Source organism: Electrona antarctica, assembly GCF_951216825.1.
Source record: "Electrona antarctica genome assembly, chromosome: 23".
Classification (NCBI taxonomy): Eukaryota; Metazoa; Chordata; class Actinopteri; order Myctophiformes; family Myctophidae; genus Electrona; species Electrona antarctica.
The window spans coordinates 24991398-25015326 of NC_136804.1; positions in this window are offsets into that span (position 1 = coordinate 24991398).

Sequence of the window (23929 nt, forward strand, 5' to 3'; positions counted from 1 at the left end):
TGTAATTCTCCAATCTGTTACTCAATCAATCAAGTCAACCAGCATTTTTCGTCATGGTTTGAGTTGACGGAATCGACACTGATGCGATTGGAAAACAACTGCCGGTTTCATGTAATCATCCAGCTCCCTAGCTGGCGATGCGGTCAGACCGCCAGAGTGATCATTTTCCTTTGTTATGTCTTTATTTCTTATGTAACACACCTGACAGGGTCATAATTAATCACATGAGAGCTGAGATGGCAGGGATCCTGGGGGGGAGGGGGGGCTTCAATCCTCCTCACAGGCATGAATCTCTCCCTCTGTAGCGGTTGATTCTTCCCAGTTCCAGTCTACCAACGTTTGTCTTCTATGAGGATTTATCAATTCATATTACACAACATATCCAGTGTACACTGGGGTCATGCAATCTTCCCATGTGGGGATTTTAATCTAGAGTGACAACTGATTTACATACTGTGACAAGACACAAGCAACTGTTGCCGCTGGCTACAGCCAGGCGTTTATGGCTCATCTCCCCCCGCCCGCTTTCTATTATTCCTGACTGTGTGCTGGTGGCAGTCATGGTCTAATATATGCTCTGCCGTACGACGGTGGGCGCGTGCCGAAAATAGCCCATCTGATCTCACAACGCCTATGTGTGTGTGTGTGTGTGTGTGTGTGTGTGTGTGTGTGTGTGTGTGTGTGTGTGTGTGTGTGTGTGTGTGTGTGTGCGCGCGCGCGCGTGCGTGCGTGCGTGCGTGCGTGCGTGCGTGCGTGCGTGCGTGCGTGTGTGTGTGCGTGCGTGCGTGCGTGCGTGTGTATAAGTGTCCCTCAGCCATGCATGGAAGAAGGCCTCCTGACATCCCGTAATTATTCTTTCATTGTCAGAGGACTGGTAATAAAGTGGACTGGACGGTGACCATGCAGCAGGGAGCCAGTCTAGGGAGAAGCAGCACATCCCAGGGACACGTGGACACAAGCCACAGTTCTGTCTCATTTGTTTCCCTTCCAGAGGGTATAGCTCTATAGGACTAGGCTCTATTATCTGCATTCAATGCATGAAATGTGTGATACAAACCATTTAGTGCTATTATTTATTTATTATTTTGTTACTATAGCCTACACAGTGAAACCATGCAGGGGACAAATACAGACAGATACAGTGATTCCCAACTTGCATCCTTTCCGACTTGCATCGTTCCTGAGTATTGGTCGGTGCCCCCAGCCAGTTTCAATTCAATCCATTATGAATATCGTGTGCCAGTCAGTTACTTGCAGCAGGGAAGCATCCGCTTGAATTATGTTCAGTGAGGTACCGCGCAAAGACACCTAGCAACAGGCTGTTCCAGACAGAGCCCTTGCATTACACACCAGATTGCTGAGGTGCATGCATGCCTGCTCGCACGCTCGCACGCACGCACGCACGCACGCACGCACGCACGCACGCACGCACGCACGCACGCACGCACGCACGTGCACGCACGCACGCACAGTACACGCACAGTACACGCACAGTATACGCACACACACTTCTTCTTTTGGCAGTCCATCGATGTCGATGGACTGCTGTGATGAGTCAACTGGTCAACTGGTCATCTTCGCTGACGATGATGCCTGTACGAAGTCTTATTCTGGAACCACATATCCGCACGCACGCACGTGTCTATATTCTTTCTTTCTTTTTCAACAAATGGCCCACTTGATAAATCACATTTAAACATGGTAAAATATGTGGCAATATAATTACATTGTCCTATATTGAACTAATTCTCTATGACAGAGCGTGGGTGGAGGCATGCATGTTTGAACAAACAGCACATGGGAAAATGTGTGGAAAGCCGCATGGCTTTGTGTTTTAATCTGTTGGCGTACATGCTATTGTCAACTAACACTGATAATCTGTGTCCTTTATGACGTAAAACCAAAAATGCAATTATTTTGTCTACCGTTCAAACAGTTTTTCATATAATTCCTTACTGACGGGGCCAAGAGGCGACAGTTACAAACATGGAGGGCATGGGATGGTTTGTGATGAATCTCAGTGCAGTATGGTCAATTATTGATCAGTAAAAACAAAAACAAAACAATTCACATTCAGAAAAGAATCTAAAAACTAAAAGGGCCTTCAACTGGATCCAAGTGCTTTGAACGATTTGTGCTTGGCACTCATGCATTCTTTCGGCACTCGACGATGCACACAGCGAGTTTGAAATCGACCGCTCGGACAGTTCTGGTAACATGTGAACTACTACAGACCCACACGTGCGGATGGACTGAGTCACGCATTTATAGGAGGCTTCAGCAACGCTGAAATAAAATAAAGTACCATAAAGTGCCTTTTGGCCTTAGGGTTATTAAGAGTTCATCCTCTGGGGAGCATGAAGGTGCACTGCAAACTCTATGACTAATACGGCCAGTCTGTAGTTAAAGATAGGCCTGTCCTACTCTGGACCAATGTGTTGGTCAGACTGATCATATGACCGCTCTCGCTCTCTCTCTCTCTCTCTCTCTCTCTCCCAGCTCCCCCAGTGGGGATGAAAAATAGATGGATATTGGCAAAGGGATTTAGAGACCATTATTAAATGTTATTTGTCAGATGAAAATAACATAATTGCAAGTGGCCCATGAATCAATATGAGTTTACTTTGGAAATGTCCTCTGGTGCAACGTGCCCCTTGACAATTATAAGAACTCTACGTCTCTGCCGCAATGTTATTAATCCTCAGTCTAAAGATACTAATATAGAAGTTTCTGATTTAGGATTACATTTAATTAATGAAACGTAATTAGAAGCTGCACAAGGGGCAGATATTTTGGAATCCTCCAAGTCTACTGAAATTTAACCCCCACAACTGTCCACAAAAAAAGAATACCAAGAGATCGGAGATATGAAAATCTGTCCAAAGGGAACAAAACATTTAATATCAAACAGCTCAAATGTGAGAGGTATTTCATTATGAATGAGTATTCCAGTAGGTAGATATGGAATAGAGTCTTTGTGTGGTTTGAGCCTTCTTGATTTCATCCAATTAGGTGTAGCCTAAATGATATTAGTGGGTGATGTGATAGCCTTACCCTACTCTCTAGACAAACAAAATGGATCAGACCCACTATGTCCTCTCCGCCAACGGACGAGTTGCGGCGTGTTTCTATCATAAATGCAATTATGTATATTGAGCCTCCACTATCCTGCCAGATGATAGGGGATCGCATTACTCCTTCATTTGGCAAGGTTTGTTCTCCTTCAAACTAAACAGGCTTAAATCTGAGGGTGAGTGTATGACACGTGTGTGTGTGTGTGTGTGTGTGTGTGTGTGTGTGTGTGTGTGTGTGTGTGTGTGTGTGTGTGTGTGTGTGTGTGTGTGTGTGTGTGTGTGTGTGTATGCGTGCGTGCGTGCGTGCGTGGGTGCGTGCGTGCGTGAGTGTTTGTGTTTACTTTGTGTGTCCAACGTGAAACAAGACACATTATGGTATGAATCACTACTTGATTGTGCATCTTTTCAATACAGGAGGAGGTCATTCCTTCACTCCTTCGGGCATCCATAACAAGTGCAGACAATCAAAGAGAACAATACACACAAAATCTAATCTCCTCCTAATTGATGTCTGGTATTGACCTGTATCCTATTCACTTTGTAGCACTTATTGCATTTTTCTTGTCTTTTTAAGTGGTGCAACCACTTCCTTATGCAGCTTTGTGTGTTTGTGGGTGGCTGGCTGGCTGGCTGGCTGTGTCCGTCCCTGGCTGGGTCTGAGCACGAAAATAGCGTTTGGTTGGTTTTCAGAACCAAGTGTCACTGTTGCGCAGCCTAACGCACACACACATATATATATATATATGTATATATGATGATTTTGGGTGTGACAGTACAGTACAGTGACAGTACAGTACAGTACAGTAGACTGATTAGAGGGACCCCAACACGGTAACTCTGTCATTTCTCAACCGTTTCGGACGCGGGTGGCTCGCCAGGAACCGGCCCGGCCCCCTGGGCGCGTTCCTGGGGGTCTGTAATTTCGGGGACCCCCCGGGGACGCCCACACAGAGTTGCAACACTTACTTCACACGGGTGTGATTTTTTATATAAAACACGCACGCACACGTGTGTGTGTGTGTGCATGCATGCTTAATTATATGATTAATTGATTGAGCTTGAACATAAAGAGTGTTATTTGATGGTTTTACCCTAGTAACTAGGGTAAATAAACCTGTGTGGGCGGCCTAAATGTTAGCATTAGTAATGCTTTTATGAACACTTGCTGCAGATTATGTAAAGCATGTCTGAATGAGACGAGGGATTCATGTAAAGTAAACACGCCGTCTTCAGTATAACATTACATAAATAAATCAATTATGTAAATGGACATTGGACACACACAACTAATATAATCTCTGACCGTAAAAGAGCTGCTCCTTCTATGTGATTGGTTTAAAAGAAAAAGGTTGATATAATTGTAGGAAGTAGGCTTGACCGAGGTCCTTGATTTGCATGGATAAATGGAACTAATTTAAGAACAGTTTTGGTGGCGTTAATGGTTTTTCCGTTTCCTCCTCATGCTCTTGTGTTCACATTCCCCACTTCCTGTTGACAATTTTTGACCGATAACTTGACAGACCAATCAGAGTAGGCTACTCTATGCCAGATACTCCCACCTTATTAACACGGGAGCAACGTGCCTTGCTCATGAGGAAGGCTGGAAATAAGGTTATATGATATCCAACGTTCTTTTTTTATATAATATATTTTTAAAACTATGGCAGCTAGCAGGTAGAAGCAGTGGCTCATGGCCATTTGGAAAACCTAAAGTTCCTAGTTTTCCTCAGCTCCTCCTGGCTCAGTGTCAACGTGTCCTATTAGCAGAGACTGAAATACTTCACAGAGAGTCCATACAGCTGGAGAGACGGAGATAAAAAAATATCACTTACACTGCCTTCAATTTGTTTCATGACTTCATTCAAATATCACTAACACTGCCTTTAATCGGCTGTGTGTTCGGGTAGCTCAGTCGGTTGAGCTCTCACCCGTGTATCACTCACACACTTACAATCGCAACAATCGCAAAACATCAATACAAAAATCTATAAATAAATGATGCACATGTTGGTGACTATATCTAGGCAACACAGTACTAATTAAAACATCAATACAAACATCAATAAATAAATAATTGGTCGATACATCTAGGTGACACAACACAACACATAATTGACTCCTGAGTTTGTTATGTGTCTGTCATTTCTTGTTTTCAAAATGTCTTTGTTTGATTCGCTCAAATCTACCTGTTCTTGTTATTATTGTTTTATATACTTGATTATTGTATTGTATCTTGATAGCTTATTTCATTCATTCATCCATTCATTCATTCACTCATTCATTCACTCATTCATTCATTTGACTATTTTCATTTACTCTTTTTTGATCTGTGTAACAGATGTAGAAAGGTCTGGGATGGAGTGAGAGCCCTCATGTGCATGTTTTGTCTGTGTTATTGTTTGTTTTTCTGTCATTGTTTGTGCTTTGTGCTCTGTGCACAAAGTCGGAATCTTTCCACCATCTTGGATCCGTTCTGTCCTCGTCTCCCCAAATGAGTGCAACTGGCTGCGCAACGCTGACCGAAAACGGGCGCGGAAAGATTCTGAGACAGATTAAGCCACTTTTTTTATTGAAAACTACGGACCTAGGGCTAGGCGCAGATAAACTGGACAGGTGGGGCAGCAGGGTAAGTACCTCAGATTTTGCATTTGTACATGTTCAGAGCTATTCAAGGGCAGGGGATTTCGGGCTCAGACTTAGACTTAGACTGTCGTAGATTGAAAATGTACGAATCGATAAATACATCTACGAGACTCTAAATCTTAGGCTAGTCCTCATCCAGAGCGGGATGTAGGATTTGCTACCATGCAGGCTGTCAATGAATGCTGTGTTGTTTCCCTTAAAGGAGCATTCAGTGATTTGGGTGATTTGGAAAAAACCCTGGTCCGCCCCGGTAACAAGATATGCACATTGCACGCACTACAGTGGGGGGGACACGCGACAGCACACACACCAAGGCCCGCCCCCACTCGATCATGATTGGCGGAAGGCCCCTCTCTCTCCTGATTGGATGAAGGCTGGGCCACCTAGCCCAAAACAAAACCTACGTTTTTTTGAACCCCAGGGGTTAACTGGGGACAAGGAGGAACTCCTTATATGGTCAGCACACTCTATAGTAGGGAGGATTATCACAGCAAAACAAAAAAAGAAGTGATATTTGGATAAAGTGAAATCACTGAATATACCTTTAATAGCTTTTAGTACATACTACATACCACAGTACACAAGAGGTTGTAACACATCATGACTCATCTACAGAGGCTCAACAGTGACATTTGTGTGGGAAAGTGTGTGGGTAACACTTCGTCATAGGGTGCATCCTATATAAATGGACCACATCTCTGTGTGTACGTCTGTACGTACGTCTGTAATCCACATAACTCGAGAACCGTTCGCTCCACCGACTTCGAATTTGACACACGCGTTCCAAACCACCACAGGGAGTGCAGTGCCCGGTGTCAGATGTTCTGACATCTATACAGACTCCATATTTGGGCATGCATGACAAAGAACTCCATAGAGAGGTCATTTTGACCTATTCTTTTTAGATTTTGAAGTTGATTATCTTTGCCCATGAAGCTTTCAGAAGGTTCCCCTTCCATGACCATCATAATTCATCATCATTCCATCATTTCAGAAGTGTTTGACATCTGAAACATTTTCTAAATATGAATTTAAGCACATGCTACTTCTCCTGTCACATTTTACTTCAGTCATGCTAGTGATATATGGGCATAAAAGGGACACAGACTAACTGGGTGGGGCATGCATTTCCTTTTTTCTTTTATGGAGGGACAGGTAGTAGGCCGACAGGAAATGGGGAGAGAGATGGGGGGAAGACATGCAGTAAAGGCCGTCGGGATCGGGAGTCGAAACCCGCGGCACACTGCCAGACTGGATTGCCAGCCAAGGTGCCTGAACCACTGAGCCATGGCCCAGGCCAGGGGGGCATGCATTTCCAACTTGCATCGTTCCAAGTAGGCCAGTGCCCAACAGGCACCGCTTTTTCACTGACGTAAGCGTTAATTAAGTGTTAAAGGGACACTTCACCCCTTTTGCCAAAAAACATATGTTAATGACGTTTAGAAGATTTAGAACACTGTCGTGGTGGTCTTTATTTGTGTAATATGTGGTTTTAGATATTTTAGATTTTAGCAGTGAGCCCAGTGTCTCTGATGTCACTGGACACTGAGCTCACTTCCTTCCTGGACTACAATTCCCATAATGCTTTGGTGCACTGCTCCTCCTTGTGGATAGGGGGAGGGCTGTCTTACTGAGACAACATGTAGTCCAGGAAGTAAGTGAGCCCAGTGTCCATGACATCAGAGAAACTGGGCTCACTGCTAAAATCTAAAATATCTATAACCACATATTACACACACATAAAGACCCCCAGGAAAGTGTTCTCAATCTTGTGTGTCTTAAAGTGTCCCTTTAATTACACGTAATTAACACTTAATTAACGCTTATACGTCAGTGAAAAAGGGTATAGTCGACGAACATTTTCCGTCATAGTTTTAGCCAACAAAAACAACACTAGCATGTAGGCGGCCGGGGTGACCGAGGAAGATGCAGAAAACAAAAACAGATGGGAATAATAACCGAGAGGAGAAGAAAAAAGCAGATTGGTGCAGAATAGTCAGACATAACAGCTACTGTACTAAAGTAGATTGTTATCCTCGGTGGGCATTTTTTTTAGTGTTCGTTTATACGTGCCGTAATTGTCACAATTGCGGTAGTACGTCACAATTTCGCTCTTATACAAGAGACTTCATACACTGACACCACGGCGCGTAAACAGCGCCTCAAACTGTGACTCCGCCCACAAACGGGGGAAGTTGTGATTTTCGCTCGTACACTGCAATGCAATTTGCGGCATTTTTAAAACAATATTGAGCAGAGTAGCGATTATCAAACGTATTTGCAATGCCATACGTTGAAAGATCTGTTGCCCGTGGACAAGGCACGCTACCTCCGCAAGTTAGATAGCATCGGCATAGATGTTTGTCCGTATGTGATTAAGGATTGGACCAAGTTGCATTGGCAGCCATAGAAAATTCCGGGGTAAATTCTTACCCCGGATGTGACGTTTTTGGGCGTTCCTGTCTAGCGTGGTGTCAGTGTATTGAAGTTCTATAGGATAGAAAAATATTAGAAGAAATTAGATCACCCAGCTCCCTCTCTCATATTGTCTATGTCAAATGAGAAAGTCTTGAATGACAAGCAGTGTCCTGCACTTTGATCGCATGGACACCCTGTGGACACATTTGAAGTTCAGCTCCCATCATTCAATACCCTCCCCGTCTGACATATCACCTCAGCTAAAGTCAATATACTACAAAGACTATCCAGTGACGCACGCACATACACACACGCACACATACGTACTATACGCACGTCGCACGCACACACACACACACACACACACACACGCATGAAAACAAAAGAAACCTGCACCTATAATATGACATTGCTGGCTATTGTACCTGTACGCCTCACATTGCTATACGTGCTGCTGTGAGCTTGTAGATCTGCTATTTTCACTGAATGCTATCCTATTATGGCATGACCAGAACAGGGACACTATAGGGTTTCAAGTGGTCCAAGTGTGCCACACCACGATTTCCACTTGGCCCCCCATGCAGGTGCAACTGATTGCAAATGGTCTGATCATCCTGGGGTGACTCTACTGGGATGCTAAAGATAAATGGTAAATGGTGCAATTATATAGCGCCTGTATCCAAGGCGCATAGATTGTGCATTACATTCACCCATTCACACACACATTCATACACCGATGGCGGCAGAAACCATGCAAGGTACCAACCTGCACATCGGGAGCAATTAGGGGTTCAGAGTCTTGCTCAAGGACACTTCGACACTAACTCTGGGGGAGCCCGGGTTCGAACTGGCAACCTTGCAGTTACCATCCAGCCACTCTACCCCTGAGCCACCGCCGATAATATTTTATTCATAATTATCAATGTCTTCAGTCTTATCAAATGCTGGATTCAGTTCCCCCCTCTGATCAATCTAATCCCTGGTTCTTCCAGGGACAGGCACTTGTTACAGTCACTCACTCATACAGTCACTCTGCCAAGTGTGTTTATACTGTATAATTGTGTTGTTCATACTGTATTCATTTGCAGTGGCTTATGCTTGCATGCGTTAAAATCCAGAAGATAAACATGTCCGTACCTATAATCTCAGATGTGTCCACACGCATACGCAGGCCTCGGGTCGGTTAATAGGAGTGTGCCATAGCTGTGCATGTACTAATTAACCCTTGACCACAACAATCATTTACAGGGCTTTCACATAGTAATCTCAAACAACACTCATGCACAGAAGGCAAACTGCATCAACTAAGCCTGGCGGCTCAGCCATGCACCACTATGTTCCTTGTGAGTCAAGAGGACCACAGTTTTTACCAGCTGATTCGAAGAATCGGGCTGGTCTATATTAGCATGGGAAACTTGCAACACTGGTAGTCACTTGCAACACTGCTAGTCGACCGTAGATCATTCTGCTGAGTGTTGCCAAGTCTGCATATTTCCAGCCAAGTCTGCATATATTTCCATCCAGCCTAACGTGGAGGCTGCTTAGCTTATTTCTGTCACGACAGTTGGCAACACTGGCAACCATACTGCTGAGTACTTCTTGCTGAGTGTTGCCAAGTCTGCATATTTCCTGCCTGCATATTTCCAGCCTAACGTGGAGGCTGCTTAGCTTATTTCTGTCACGACAGTTGGCAACACTGGCAACCATACTGCCGAGTACTTCTTGCTGAGTGTTGCCAAGTCTGCATATTTCAAAAGCCCACAAAAAACACCTTTCAACACACTACTTACACACACTCCAACTCGCTTATAATTCGCGCACCTGGCAACACTGCCTCCCCTCGCGCCATTGGCTCAGACACACACACACACTCACACACACACACACACACGCCTGGAAGCCACCGCCCACTGTGATCTCTCCTCAGGAGAAGAGAAAGAGAAACAGCGGAGGAGGAGGAGGAATTGTCGCCTCACGATTTCGCTTATTCCTTCTAAATCTCTGTATATAAAATATAGCTAACTCATCGAAACTCTTAGTTACATCAATATTGTTCTTCGCCAATAGTTGGTTTGTGCCAAAGTATTACGATTATAGAATTCGCATTGGCCAATTCCATTGCCACGCACATTCACAGCCATTTCCCAACGCGGTGGTTTGACCCAGAGCCAACTCATAGAACAGTTACGACATTGAGGGGGCAGAAACCGAGCGCTCGAGCGCTGTTCATGCAGGCTGAACTGAACAGTTTCGGGAGACAAACACAGCAGTTACTTTTGCACCATGCTAATGCCTGCTAAAGCTAATGTTGACAGCCTGTGTGTGTGCGTGCTTGCAGCAATGCCTTGCAGGAGAGAGAGGCAGGCGGAGCGGAGGGGTCTCGTCTCGCGCAGCGTGTGTGTGGAGTTTATGCTTTGAGAATTTCTGCCCTCTTCCATGGCATTTGCAACAAAAAAAAACATTCTCCCATGTTGATAAGAGTATTTTGAAAAGCACTAAAGCAGTGGTTCTGAACCTGTGGTCTGGGGACCACCAGGTGGTCCCCAGCTACATGATGGAGACTTGGTAACCAAATGAACCCTTAGAGATCTTTAACTCTTGCGAGTACAATTAAACCAAGTGGGTCCTTTTGGTTCAATTTCACACTCAACAGTTGAAAAATTGTTAAACATCTGCATTACTTCTACACAATTTGAGAATGTAGCCAACTTAATTTGATCAACATTGGCCTGTTATCTCTCCTAATGGTTCCAACATCAATACAGTTCTTTAGTTTGGGTCTGGAAGGCTAAATGTAATCAAATGGTGGTCCGTGGCTCAAATGCAGAATACATAATGGGCCTTGATATGACAAATCTTGACAACCACTGATTTAAGGTATATTTAGAACGGATAAAAATATGCGATTAATTTGCAATTAACTATGGACAATCATGTGATTAATCGCGATTACATATTTTAATCGATTGACAGCCCTATTATTATATAAGACAGAGGCAACAATTGTGCAAATAGCCAATCCACAAGTTCACAACGACCTTGGACATCTGCTATTTCACAACATTTATCTGTGGAACCATTCTGTTGCTTGTCTGGGTGGGGGAGTCCCCAGTTCAAATATGATTACTTTGGCGGGTCACAGCCTGAAAAGGCTCCTAAAATTGCTAGCCTACCACCTTGATATTACCAAAAATATTGTTGTAACTTGTTGCCTTATCTAACTATTCATTGATTCACTCCCAAAATCCATTTGGCAAAAAAAAAAAAATCACACCTGTGTGAAGTGTGGGGCGCTCACTTCGCATTCTCTCATGTTGGGCTAGTTGGTGTCAAGGTGATGGATGTTTGCTCAGCAGTTGCTGATGTCTGCTCAGGAGGTTTGAGTGTTTACTCAGACCGAAAACAAATTAGAGGGAACATTGCCGCAGACCACCGCACCAACCTCTGCAGGGACCCCCCTTGTTCCCTCTAATTTGTTTTCGGTCTGTTAAATCAAGCTACAGACAACACATTCCAAATAACCTCCATTTCCTCTAATGACTTGATAGTCACCAATGTTTGGCTCCATTTTGTACTCGGCTACACTCACCTGGACAGATCCTGTTGTTGTTTACACACACACACACACACACATAAACAGACACAGATATATACATTTCAGATAATAGCACAATTCTGAAGATTGTAATCAGCTGGTAATTAATTGATTTGAATCAATTCTTGTTTTGTTTTTTTTTTACTTTGTTTTTATTTAAAAAATGTATCCACCAAATAATGAATGAACAGAAATCAAATCAAATGTAAATAAATAAAAACAAAACATAACAAAAACAAAGACAACAAAAGAAACCCAAAGATAAACAGAAAAACAGCTTGACATAAACTACAACAATTTTTCAAATTAAGTGCAAGGCAAGACAGGAAAGAGCAGGAGACATGACTCACAATATACAGCAGATATGACATTATTTGTCACAGGCCCGGCCTGCATCCAGCCCTCGCTCGCACCCTGTGGAGACAGAGGCCCCGGAGACCCCCAGCCCGCCACCAGGTGACTGGCCGGAGGCCCCCGGACCCCCCGCCCCCCAGCTCACGACCAGCTACAAACCGGGCACCTACGACTTCTTCACGGCACTTTTACAGACCCAACAACCTCTACACACACACCAAAACACCCAAATACAATATCACAGAAGTCCATCTAAGTATGAAACTTTCCATTTTTAATTGTAACCTTGCAGTCATTTCTTCCATTATATAAACCCGCTTCAGTCTCTGTTTCCATTGGGTTATAGTAGGTGGTTTTATCTCCCTCCAATTTACTGTTATCATTTTCTTAGCAAGAAAGTATCCTTAATATAGCAAGTATCCTTAATATGTAACTCCAATCACGCACCTCCTCTGGTATAATTCCAAGCAGACATAACTCAGGACCAAAAGGAATATTCAACCCTAAACATTTTTCGATTTCCTTATTAACATTTTTCCAAAACCTTGAAATTATTGGACAGTCCCAAAGAATGTGTGTATGGTCTCCGATTTCCCCACATTTTCTCCAACATAGTTCTATGGATGGTGTTTTCACATATGAGGAAATTACCAGAGGAGTATTGAAATATCTAGTCTTGAGTTTCCAATCAAATTCCTTCCACATCTGGCTATTTATTCCCTTGTGGCAGCCTTCACACATATCCCCCCAGGTTTTGTCTTCAATAATTATATTTCGTTCCAATTCCCATTTATCCTTAATGTACCATGTGTTTTGAGAAATATCATCCAGCGCTTTATATATGAGAGGACCACAGTTTGAATCCAACTTCCGTCTGGCATGTCTCCCATACCCCCTGAACTCGCTTTCCTGTCTCTCTACTTACTACAATTTACAATTTAGGTATTTAGCAGACGCTCTTAATTCAGAGCGATTTACAAATAAGCAAGAACAAGGTAATACATCAAATGCATAGAAATAGTCATCCAAGATCATAAGTAAACTAGAAAAAGTGCCCCTCGGGGCACAGGTCTCCACCAAGCCAGATCAGGTTGTGGCCTCCTGGTGGCGCTATAATAGGCCAATGTGAAAAGGGTGCCATTTCTTCATACGCCTTTGATGGCAATTGGATGATTTGAGGCATTTTGTTCCAAAAATGTGTTTTGCAAAAATCAACCTATGTTGGTGGTGCTATAACAGGCCAATGTGAAAAGGGTGGGATATATTCCTCAGCCTAGTAAGAAAATGTGTGAAAGATTTCACGTAAATTGCATGCTGCGTTCATGATTTGAGGCTTTTGTTCAAAACGGGGCAATCTTGCAAACTGTGAAAGCCAATTATAGCCAATTTGGATGGAATATGAAATATCGGACAGATCCAACTTGAGCACATGACCATAGAGATACTGTGTAATGATTTGTGAGATTTTTGGACAGAATCTGGAGGAGTCAGCCTCCTGGTGGCGCTATAAAAGGCAGATGTGGAAAATGCAGGTCAAAGATTTGTCCTTGGCCTCTAGGGAGTGTGCATGCAACGTTTCACACAGATCGGTGCAGCTTTAGGTAAAAAATGTGAAAAACTGCCTCATGGTGGCGCTATAACAGGCCGTTCTGGAAAATGTGTAGCAGAGGTTCATCGTTGGCATCCAGGGTGCGTGTGCAAAGTTTGGCATCGACTGGGATAACACTCTGTGTGTCAATCTATACATGTCTTTCTGTCTGTCACAATGTCACCTCTACCTGATCTCTCGGATTTGGCTTATTATTTCTGTTTACGGCCACATTCAGAGTGATGCCAGTGATGGAAGAAGCACTCACATGTTTTACTTAACGGGCCACGTCACCCCTTTTGCAACCAGATCTTATTTTAATGATGTTTGGGAGACAAGAAACACTTTCCTGCCTGGGGTTTTTATGTGGGTAATATGTGTTTTTAGATATTTCAGTATTAAGTGTCCATGGGCTCCAATGATGTCATGGACACTGGGCTCACTTATTTCCTGGACTACTACTAGCCCTATCCACAAGGAGGAGCAGTGGACCAAAGCATTATGGGAATGTTGCATGGCAGTGCATTGTGAGCTTGTAAATCTGCTATTTTCAAATGGCCGAAATGTATATAGGGTTACTTTGCAACACTGCACCCAGCACACAGACAGCTTCATTAGCGTGATAATTAGTTCACCCTGGCCCTCACGGCCTAACTTTGATGTGCTGCATATAATTTATATGATTTTCAGGGTTTTTCTCTTTTTTGTTTTCCTGTCTTAATGCTCTTTCTCCTTTTTTTCTGTATTGTTATTATGCTCTGTGAAGCACTTTGGTTCGACCTTGATTGTTGGAAATGTGCTATACAAATACAGTTCCATTTGATTTGATAATTTATTGCTGAGATATCAATGAGAATACCCATCACAGAGCTGAAGAAGAACCCTGGATAACAGAGTGTGACAGGAATTCAGAAAAACAGTTCTCCCAAGGAGGAAAGAGACGAGAACAAATACAAATTGATTTGGCATTAGCCGGGCAGTATGAACCCTCTACTAACGATTGATCTTTGAATCAAAATGACAACCCGTTGTAATAACATGAGTGTGATAATGTGGAAAATGATTACACGATCTCACCTTTTCAATATTCAATATAGCAATGTAGCCTACTGTAAGATACATTGCTGTCTCTACACTATTGTTTCACATATGCACATATCAGACTTAATCTGCTGTACTGTTTTTTAGTATCATTAGTATCATTGCCACGTACCCTGCCACATTGCCACATGCCCCATACCCTGGGGTTGGCAAAAAGCCCTTCCTGTGAGTTTGCATGTTCTCCCCGTGTCCCCTAGGTGTAGCGGACCCAGCTGGCCATAAAAGGGTGAAGCCGACTGATGAGTTTGAAATTGCTTTATTCAGATCTCAACGTGGAAACTATAAAGAAAAAGGCATAAAATACACACATCAAACAACGCATAAATCAATAATGCATAAACAAACAATTATCAAAATGACAGCATAGAAAATACTTTACACTTTTACACAAACATTAGAAAATAAATATATAACCAACAATACCAATATAACAGTGCAAGCAACTAGAAATGTACCTTGTGCCCCTTCCAGCTGGGTGCTAAATCCTTCTGTAGCATGTAGAGGTCCCTGAAGTTCTGATCTTTCCATGTTTGATGCCTTGTCCAGTCTATGTCTGTCTTTTCCTTATCCGTCTGTGACCATGGTACTATCAAACAAACATTTGTGCAACCTCCATGCTGCCTTGTAGAGTTCAGGTATAAACCCCTGCCACAGCTGAGCTTGATTAAATCAAGAGATTACTAACAGCTGGTAAGATTCCTTCAAAATAAATGACTTCCTGTCACCGAATAAAACACCATGAATATACACCACTCATTCTTGAGATAAGGGACAAAACCTTTTTCAAATCAGATTTTTTTTTATTTTAAGAACCATTAAAATGAAATGGATGTATTTGTAGACACAGGTCTCAACTACCAATCTTGAGAAGGAACAGGTTTTTCGCATAACATTTATTTCTAAAATGGGACATTTATGCACTTTATAACTGATTTATGTCAACTCCGTCAGACACACTAAAATCCCTTTTATTTTAATTTGATAATTTCAACAATACTATAAAGTCCTCAGTTATCTTATAATGGCTTTTAGTAGTCAAGTTAAGTAATACAATTAATTTAATATTGTTGTATTCCAATATCACACTATTATGAAATGTCCCATTTCTCAAATCCTTCATTTTCAACCTTTACTTTCAATATTATAACATAAAAACCATGTTAAAAAAATAAAAAGCATCATTAAGTAGTATTTCAGTTGGTGTTTCAATACATAAGCACAAAATATTTGACATTGAATCATCTATTTCTTTGGAAATTAACAAAAACATCATGTGACCAACGTCTGACGGAGTTGACGGACATCTGACGGAGTTGACAAGTTGAACTGATTTAGGTTCTAGACCACCTAGGATCTTGATTCTGGTAACTAATCCCACATTTTCATGGATGAGGAATACAGTGGTACTATTTAGATTTGCCCTGTGACCATGGCAGCCATTTTTCAAAATGGCCACCACATGCTGTTACTTTACAATAACTCAAGTTCTACACCACCTAGGATCTTGATTCTGGTGACTAATCATACATTTTCAAGGATGTGGGATACATTGGTACTATTTAGATTTGTCCTGTGACCATGGTAGACATTTTTCAAAATGGCCGCCAACTTTCTGTTATTTCCCAATAACTCAAGTTCTACACCACCTAGGATCTTGATTCTGGTGACTAATACTACATTGTCAAGGATGAGGAATACAGTAGTACTATTTATATTTATCCTGTGACAATGGCAGCCATTTTCAAAAATGGCCGCCACCTGCTATTATTTTACCAATTAGTCAGGGAATATTATCAGAATGTCAAATCTGGGAATACATTTCTTACCAAGAATTGTCTTGTTTGTAAAGGTGTCTACTAACATATCCCACATTGGTTTCTATTGAACCACCCTAGGGGAATTTTTGACAGCTGCTGAAAGTTGGGTACCATCAACAACCAATATAAGGCTAAATGTTCTAATTTTCATTATGCTTTAAGTAGCATGTGGCATGTCAAACGAGGGGGTTTTCATGATTCTGAATCCATTCCAAGCATTAGTTTTGCACGAAAAACACTCCTTGGGCTAAAAACGGCCATAGCCATCATCACAGATGTGATGAGGTAAGCACATTTGGGCACATTTGGGCAAGTGGCTATGGCCAAACTAGGGGGTCTATGGCCAAACTAGGGGTCAAACTCCTTGGGCTAAATTCGGCCATATCCACTTGCCCAAATGTGCCCAAATGTGCTGACCTAATCACATTTGTGATGACGGCTATGGCCGTTTTCAGCCCAATGAGTGTTTTTTGTGCATAGCTAATGCTTAGAATGCATTCAGAATCATGAAAACGTTTGACATGTCACATGCTATAAGCATAATGAACATTTTGCCTTATATTGGTTGTTGATGGTACCCCAACTTTCAGCAGCTGTCAAAAGTTCCCCTAGGGTGGTTGAATATAAAGCAATGTGGGATATGTTAGTAGACACCCTTCCAAACACATTGGTGAAGAAAATTCTTAGTAAGGAATTTATTTCCAGATTTTATTAATATCCCCATACTAAATAATGTTCTAATAATGTTCTAGACCACCTATAGACCCGACTTCACCAACAGAGACCCGGGTGACACCTAAACAACAAGTTTGGACAGCCCCACGAATTAGTGTTACGGAAAATAGCAAGTGTCTTGGAAGCAGCCAACATCTGTCGAGGCGATGGGGTGGCCTTTGAGAAGTTTGCACTTCAAGTACAGTCGCTGGTAGGCTAACAACCCTAGGCCCAGAGGGAGACACAGCACTTAGATGCGGCTCACAAGTTGCACGACTCCTCAACAAGCTGCCACCAGAGATAAGAGTTGAATTCCGCCGCACAATGCTCTGCGGCCCAGGAGCAACCAACACCCTGTTGGAGTTCTCGGAGTGGTTGAAGCACGAGTCCTAGCCATATAGCCTGTGCAAAGGCAAACACCTTGAAGTCCTGCTTGAGGTGAACAGTGAGCGAAAGACTCTGCCTCAACGGAAAACCTGAAGATCTGCCTTCAGAACTATCAGGCAGGATGTGCAGACACTGAAGGCATCAGTGTCGTTCTCTGTGTCCCCAGCATGTCAACCAAAGCAATGTTACCAAATCAAAGGAGCCTTCACCTCAAGTCACCTGGGGCTGGGTGAGCAATCGTATCCTGTATCTAGCCTCACAACTAAATACAGACACTTGGCCAGACTGCCGCTACAACGGTTTGAAAGGGTCAAACCCCTCATCCTGATTGGGGAAGACCACCCCACCTAATCACACCAACCGAACAATTGAGGTTGGGGCCTCCAGGTGGGCCAGCAGCCATCTGCACAAGACTGGGCTGGACCCTGCAGGAAAGCAATCTCCAGCCAAGACAATGTAAGAGCCCCAGAACACAGAGCTCATGAGGACGGAGAAACACTGGCAGGAGGCCACCAAGATACAACGCCCAAGAGACCCAGAGTGTGCCACCGCTCGCAGTAAGGAGATCAACTGCTGCAGCAACGATGTCATGAAAGGCAAGTCTCTACCAAAAAAAACCTGAACCTAATCGGGGTGTCAAGAGACCAAAGTTTCTCCCCCACAGTTCCCTGCAGTGGCCAGTGAAGTCAAACTGTGCGTCTGTGCCTGAAAGGGACAAGTCAAAGTCCATAAAGCCCACCTACTGTAATGTCCTGTCAGTAGCAACTCAACCTGCACCTGAAATAAGCCCTGACCCCTCCCAGAGAAAGTTCATCCTTGAAAATGTAATGATTAGTCGCCAGATCCAAGATCCTTGGTGGTCTAAAACTTGAGTTATTGGTAAAATAACAGCTGGTTGGTGGCCATTTTGAAAAACAATGGCTTCCATGGTCACAGGACAAATCTAAATAGTACCACTGTATTCCTCATCTTTTAAAATGTATGATTACATTGATTAGTCACCAGAATCAAGATCCTAGGTGGTCTATAACTTGAATTATTGGTAAAATAACAGCAGGTTGGTGGCCATTTTGAAAGACAATGGCTGGCATGGTCACAGGACCAATCTAAATAGTACCACTGTATTCCTCATCTTTTAAAATGTATGATTAGTCACCAGAATCAAGATCCTAGGTGGTCTAAAACTTGAGTTATTGTAAAATAACAGCAGGTGGCGGCCATTTTGAAAAATGGCTGCCATGGTCATAGGGAAAATCTAAATTGTACCACTGTATCCCTCATCCTTGAAAATGTAATATTAGTCACCAAAATCAAGATCCTAGGTGGTGTAGAACTTGAGTTATTGTAAAATAACATCAGGTGGCGGCCATTTTGGAAGATGGCTGCCATGGTCACCACGAGACAAATCTGTGATGGCCCTATAGCCAAAAATGTTCCTTAAGGCATGCTCTAACTGTCTGCCAAATTAGAATACTTCCCATTATTCAAAGACTATCATTTTATTGTTTTGGGAACACTTTTGTCAACTCCGTCAGATACATGTCAACTCCGTCAGACACAAAACCTGACGGAGTTGACAAAATGGCATTTGTTTTCATCTTAACCCTCTGTAGTACAATTTATCCATTTAGTTTTTCTTCAGTTGTTAGCTAAACCTAACCCTAAACTAAAATACTAAACATTATTTTGGAATTCTTAACAAAGATCATAATAATGTCCTGACGGAGTTGACATGTAAAAGCTGTGACCACATTGATATCAACATTGTTTGTTTAAAATATCAAACAATTGAATGCTTGTCAGACCAGGTGCTCCACTGTTGCAACAAATATAAACAGGACTTGGAAAAGGAGTCTTCAGGCTAAATCTTTCGACAATATTTTCTGATTAATTTAAGACTTTCAAAAAACCTGACGGAGTTGACGGAGACGTGGGACACACATTTGATATGAGATATTTAATTTAAAATATAAATTAAAATTAACTGTGTATATTGTTTGCTATGTTGTTGACAATCTACTTTCATTTAGTATGTATATTTATGTGATTGTGACAGTATTAGACAATTTTTTGGCAGTTTGAACTTGCTGGGGACAGGCTAAATACAGGCCTTTTTGGGTACAGTGCCTGCTTTTAACTAATTTAGATGGCATATGAAAAAATATATAATGAAATTAATGGCATAATAATACACAACTGTATTACATTTAACTTTGCAAGTGCTTTTATTTTTATGAATTAATTTATTTTTAACATAAATAAGGCTCTTATGTGTGGGACATGTTTTTTCCACTTTTGTCCCTCATCTCAAGAATGAGTGACATACAAAATAAAAGGTATGAACTGTGGGTCCGTTACACTCACACCAAATCATTTAAAAACACAAAACAGTTAAATGATTAATTTTCAGAAGATTACGTGACCCCATACTCATTTAAAATTCTGAAGAGAATGCTGTACACTATTTCTCCCACCTTGTGCCCCCCTCCCACCTTGAGTGTGCCGCAATAATCAAGGAAGGCATTGAGAGGACATGATTTGTGAGATAGCATTGTAACCCTCTTGCCCATTAGCTCAAACTCCTTTTCATGCAGAGTGGCGATAGTGCCACACTCTGAATTATCTTCTTCCATAAACTTTGTGTCCTGGTCTGTGAACCTTCTATCCTTAAGTAGTCTTCTTGGGTGGTCAAGTTGCTTAGAAGCCTGTTGATGTGACAAACTGGGTTTCTCCCTGGGTAAAGGCACTTGATTGTGGCCTTGACTGATTTTGCATGAAGTCTCATTCTTTGTGTTGGGGAAGACATCTGTACCAGAAGCTGATGCATCCGTGAAGTGGTTTATCAAAGTTGGGGACACATTCTCTCCAGGGATGCAGGCCATGGAAGGATTGCAGTAGTCAGCCTGGATGATGCCTCCTCCTGCTTCTCCACCTGCTCCTGTATCCCTTCCTTCATCCACACCCCATCTTCTGCTTCCTTAGCAACAAGCTCTGCTGTCGCCTCACCCCGGCTGGCTGCCGCCTCCTCAACCCGGCTGGCTGACTCCTCCTCAACCCGACTGGGTGCCGCCTCCTCAACCCGACTGGCTGACTCCTCCTCAACCCAGCTGGCTGACTCCTCCTCAACCCGGCTGGCTGACTCCTCCTCAACCCGACTGGCTGATTCCTCCTCAACCCAGCTGGCTGACTCCTCCTCAACCCGACTGGCTGATTCCTCCTCAAACCAGCTGGCTGACTCCTCCTCAACCCAGCTGGCTGACTCCTCCTCAACCCGACTGGCTGATTCCTCCTCAACCCAGCTGGCTGACTCCTCCTCAACCCAGCTGGCTGACTCCTCCTCAACCCGACTGGCTGATTCCTCCTCAACCCAGCTGGCTGACTCCTCCTCAACCCGGCTGGCTGACTCCTCCTCAACCCGACTGGCTGATTCCTCCTCAACCCGGCTGGCTGACTCCTCCTCAACCCGACTGGGTGCCGCAGCCTCGACCCGGCTGGGTGACTCCTCAACCCAGCTGGGTGCCGCAACCTCAACCCAACTGGCTGCCACTGACGCAGGTTTGGAATGATGGCCTGACCTGGAACTGATTTGAGGTGGAGGAGGGCTAAAGACGGAGTGAGGAGGATCACAGCCGAGCAGTTCGTTAAAACATTTTTGCACGTCCGTTCCATCATATTCATCGCCTAGAATCCTTTCACGAGCAATTTTGAGAAGATCCTCAGAGACTGATTCGCATGCATCAACTCGCCGCTTTAAAGCAACATCTGGAGTGATGTGCTTTCTGATTTCTGAATAGAGTTGAAAAATGTCCTTACTCTTAACCAAAGTTTCAATGAGAGGTCCTATGTTGCTCTCAGCAATGCAGTACGTCAACCGTTTTCTTACAGTGCAGTACTTCAACCGTTTTCTTACAGTGCGATAGTCAATCTTCCATAGGTCGTATATACAGAGAAGCCTTTTTACTTTATCCTCCAAATCTGCATTTCCATTTGCCCCATTTGTCATCAGACTCATGTCTGACATTTTGCATTCAAATCAAATTACAGTGACACTTCATCAATAAATGAAAGACTGAACCATAAACAAAGACAATAAAACCAATATGCACTTTGGATGACTCAATTACTGTATTACAAAACACTGCACATTTAAAAGGAAACCTTAAAAGGATGTAGGCCTTTAACTCATTTGCATGTCACCCATAACATTGAACAGCCTTTATACTGCAATGCACTTAAACTGTGACCGCATGCACAATGTCCATATAGCCTAGTCCTTGTTTGTTCCTGACCTTGTTGTGCAATGTATTGAACTTCCGTGTAATGACTCGTGACCCATCAGTGTTAGTTGAGTTTAGTTGATGCAGAGCAGAAGTCCATTTTTCCTGTAGGTGAAGACAGGATAACCTGACTCCGCCAGATGGGGCAGCAGAGAGTACACTGGGTTCCCCCCTCCTGCTAACCCAGTGTACTCTCTGCTGCCCCATCTGGCAGAGTCAGGTTAAAGACAGGAGGCCCTTGGGTGAAGTTTCCACTGTAGCGGACCCAGCTGGCCATAAAAGGGTGAAGCCGACTGATGAGTTTGAAATTGCTTTATTCAGATCTCAACATGGAAACTATAAAGAAAAAGGCATAAAATACACACATCAAACAACGCATAAATCAATAATGCATAAACAAACAATTATCAAAATGACAGCATAGAAAATACTTTACACTTTTACACAAACATTAGAAAATATATAACCACAAGTCCAACAATACCAATATAACAGTGCAAGCAACTAGAAATGTACCTTGTGCCCCTTCCAGCTGGGTGCTAAATCCTTCTGTAGCATGTAGAGGTCCCTGAAGTTCTGATCTTTCCATGTTTGATGCCTTGTCCATTCTATGTCTGTCTTTTCCTTATCCGTCTGTGACCATGGTACTATCAAACAAACATTTGTGCAACCTCCATGCTAGCCTGGTTAATAAACCAGACCGAATCAGCCGTTGGCAAAAAAAAATTGCCTGCCAGCGACAGTGTTGTGTGATATTAGTCTGGCTTATTAGCCAGGCTACCTCCATGCTGCCTTGTTCTGTCCTTCATTGAATCTGAGGCAGTCAGGTAGAGTTCAGGTATAAACCCCTGCCACAGCTGAGCTTGATTCAATCAAGAGATGACTAACAGCTGGTAAGATTCCTTCAAAATAAATTACTTCCTGTCACCAAATAAAACACCATGAATATACACATACAAAATAAAAGGTATGAACTGTGGGTCCGTTACACTAGGGTAGGTACCCTATAGACCAATTATTTGTTTACAAACATTGAGACTGGACACACGGGTGACTGTTTCATGTAATCAATTCCCAACAGATCCCGAGCACTGGTTTCAGTCCATTCGACCTCCTCTTGTGTGTTGGCTAGTGAGGCACACCCTAGTGAGACATATACAGTATACGTCATCGTGCAACAGTATTGTGTGCCGAGAACAGCTGATATACAAGCTCGCATCGCGTCGCGGCTGCGACCGTTAGAGCTTAGCCTTAGAGAGGACTGCTAGTATCGGCCCTTCTCTGCACGTGCACACCTTCGCGGGATGGAGCATAAATTTGGCTTGAGGGGATCATAGAGCACTCGCAGCAATATTAATACTAATATTACTGCGTAGATATTAGTCTGGAATCTCTTTGTGGAACCTGCTTTTCCAAGTGGCGGATAAAAAAAGGCCTCTGGTGATTCTGGTGATTGGCCTACTTGAAGTGCCTAAAAAATGTCGACTAAAAAATATGGTGAGGCAGCTTTCTGCTTCTACGGGCCAACGGCCTGGAATAAACTCCTACTACAGCTCAGACACGCACCCTCTGTAGACATTTTTTAAAGCTCAACTCAAGACTCACCTCTTAGTTGAGCTTTTTAAATATCTGTGTTTCTACTCTGTTCTTCTGACTGATTTACTTTTTTATGTTCTTTGCCATTGTTTTACTGTTTTAACTGCTTGCTTGTGTTTTATTGTCATTTTTATGTTCTGCCCTGTAAAGCACTTTGAGCTGCATTTATGTATGAAAGGTGCTAGCTATATAAATAACGTTTATTATTATTATTATTATTATTATTATTATTATTATTATTATTTATTTATTTTAATTATTATTATTAACCATATAGCATACTTGTTCCTCACTACTTCGGAGGAAGTGAAATCCAATCACAACTGAGCGGTGCATGCCAGATCAAATTTTCTTTTTTGCAATGA